Below are 2,994 nucleotides of genomic sequence, written 5' to 3'. Positions count from 1 at the left end.
TTCCACACTTTTCACTTGCTACGATGCGAGTCTTCAATTTCCGAGTTGCTAAGATCGCGACTGATCTTCTTCAGGACTAAATAACGAGTTGCCGAAAATGCGTCTGATCCTCTTCAGGACTAAGATACGAGTGTCGCAAAAATCGGGAGACACCAGCAACGAGCTGTTGGTCCCTTATCCCCAACTTTTCGTAACGCTAAATCTAATTGGCGGAGCCGATTAAGCTATTGGTACCACCAATCAGATCCAAGGTCCGACTTCTTCCGAAAATTCAACTTGAATATTCGGGAGCCGCGGAAGGCCGTAGTTCGTTAGACCCATTTAACATACGACTTATGGGCCACGATCGTTACTCTACTTTATGACCTATCAATCATCGAACTTTATACTATATTTCGGATGATAGGTAGGCCAACCGTATATGACATGATATTATGGCCTTGATAATATGACCATAATATGTCTCAATGTTCTATAGATAGATATATATATATATCTTTTTAGTGAACATGTACTATCTTAAAATAGTACATGGTCACAATAAATAACAATGGATGCTAACAGGGTTATATTACTTGATGCAATTTTTATGTCAAGTTCAAGTGACAGTGATAGTGATGAAGAAGACATCGAAATCTATTTCAATTTAAATGACAATGGAGTAAGGAAACCAAGAGTAAAAAATTTCATCGAAAATATTATCCATGCTTATGAAAACGAAGAATTTAAGAGACATTATCGGTTAGTATTGAAATTAATTTATTATCACTCCATCTTGCTTCATTGATTCATTTGATTTGCAGGATGTATCGTAGTACTTTTTATTACTTATTAAATGTTATTAGACCATATCTAGAAAGTGACTAATCTCCATATGTTATTTCATTTGAAAAACAAGTTTACGTAGCATTGTATGTATTAGGTACACCTGATTCATACAGGTAAATATTTAATGTTCAATCGTCATTTACACATATTAAATTAATTTATTTATTCAGAATACTATACACATCGATTTATAATCCCTTACAAAATAAATAGGTCAGTTGTATCAAAATTTGATATCAGCAATAGCTCAGCTTGGCACGCAGTAAAAAGGGTTGTGAAAATTTTGTGTCAGTTACGAAATCATTTTATTCGTTGGCCAGGAGCAGAGGCAGCAGAAGCTACCAGTAGAGTTATCGAAGGAAAATATAAGCTGCAAGGAGTACTAGGAATGATGGATGGGACTCATATTAGAATCTTAGCACCAAAAGAAAATGCTGTAGCTTATATAAATAGAAAAGGATATCATTCTATACAGTTACAGGTATAAAAGTTTATAATATTCAATTCTACTTTAAAATCTTATATTGTGTATTTATGATACGTCAATGCAACTTGTATTTATCTTTATTACAGGTTATTTGTAATGAAAAGAGACAATTTATACATTGTTTTGCTGGAATGCCAGGATCTGTGCATGACATGAGGGTATTCAAATACTCTTGAGTGCAGCAAAAGTGTTGTGAAAATAACTTTTTTAATAAATACATAATAGCAGATTCAGCTTATACTATCCAAAAACATATAATGGTTCCATATAAAGACAATGGACATTTACTAGTGGATGAAATAAATTATAATCGTATTCTTTCTCAAAGTCGGATGGTTGTTGAACGATCCATTGGGTTATTGAAAGGAAGGTGGAGATGCCTTCTAGATAAATTGCTTATGAGAAGGACAGATTTGATTCCCTATTACATAATTGCATGTTGTGTTTTTCACAATGTATGTCTCTTATGTGAAGATGAAGAAATTGATGTACCAATTATACTCAATGAAGATTTTGAAAATAGTGGTCCTTTAGCTATTACTCCAGAGCAACACCAAGACGGTATAATCAGAAGAGATGAAATAAAAAATTATCTAGCTGCTTCTGTAGATATTCTCTGATTTTTATATTTGTTAAGATACTTAAGATTATATTTATAACTATTATTGATAGCATTTTTATAGCAAAAATATATTTATTTGAAAAATACAAATTAAAATATGAATATATATTTACTTTATTATAACAGTGACATGAATTTTCTTTATAGCTAGGTTATTATAAATAGTACTAAATATAAACATTTCTGTTAAATAAAAGCAAAAACAAATCTTTTAAGTGCCCTTACTTAAAAAACAGAAATTATTGCTAGTATCACATTTTATTGTATTGATAATGGCTTTAATTTTTAATCATATTATCTCTAATTTGCTTCAATATATTTAGCTTTTCATCTTTATATAATTTGTCATTCTCTAATTTCTGCTTCTTAATTTTAATCATCTCACACATATAATCTGTTTTTATATTTGTTGAGTTACGTTTTAGGCCTGAAAAAGAATTGAGTTTCAGTGTTTTTATCTCTTTTTACATACATATACAGTATTAAACATCATTCAGTACACTAATAATTGAAATTGATTTCATGTATATGAAGAAAGTAATTCCATCTAATTAACAGTTTATAGTAATCTTGTACATGTGATTACTATTATAAATACCAGTTGAAACAGTTTTGTCCATATTAATATGTTTGCCAAGTGGTGTATCTGATCCCACAATAGATATGGGTGTTATGTACGGCATTCTATGAAATATTTCATGTAAAATCTGAATAAAAAATGAATATATTGTTTATTATATAGCTAATTATAAGTATATATAGCTATTATTTCATGATACTTACATCATAATGTTCAATAGTTTTAGGTTCATTACCACTTTACTGATTGTGATCATAACAATTTTTGTACAGTTTCTTTAATTGATCAATTTTTGCCATGCATTGAGAAGGTTTTAAATTGTATCCTTTCTGTCTCATTCTTTTTGATATAATTTTAAAAGCATGATCGTTTCTTATTTTTCTGTTCATTAATAACGTGTTCATTTCAGCATATATTGACAAAAGTAATTTTATCTCACCATTTGTCCAACGATGCCTGAATGTCTCTAAAACAATT

General features: G+C 29.9%; 1 pseudogene; it reads left to right on the top strand.

Moving 5' to 3' along the window:
* Positions 1-550: 550 nt before the first annotated feature.
* Positions 551-1,935, top strand: LOC136784249 (putative nuclease HARBI1; annotated as a pseudogene).
* The last annotated feature ends 1,059 nt before the right edge of the window (positions 1,936-2,994 follow it).

Source organism: Prorops nasuta, unplaced genomic scaffold, assembly GCF_024137725.1.
Source record: "Prorops nasuta isolate Cenicafe-Biocafe unplaced genomic scaffold, Cenicafe_Pnas_1.2 PNAS00003, whole genome shotgun sequence".
In the NCBI taxonomy this organism is placed as follows: Eukaryota; Metazoa; Arthropoda; class Insecta; order Hymenoptera; family Bethylidae; genus Prorops; species Prorops nasuta.
The sequence above is the reverse complement of the archived record's forward strand: the minus strand, read 5'-3'. Positions and strand labels throughout refer to the sequence as shown.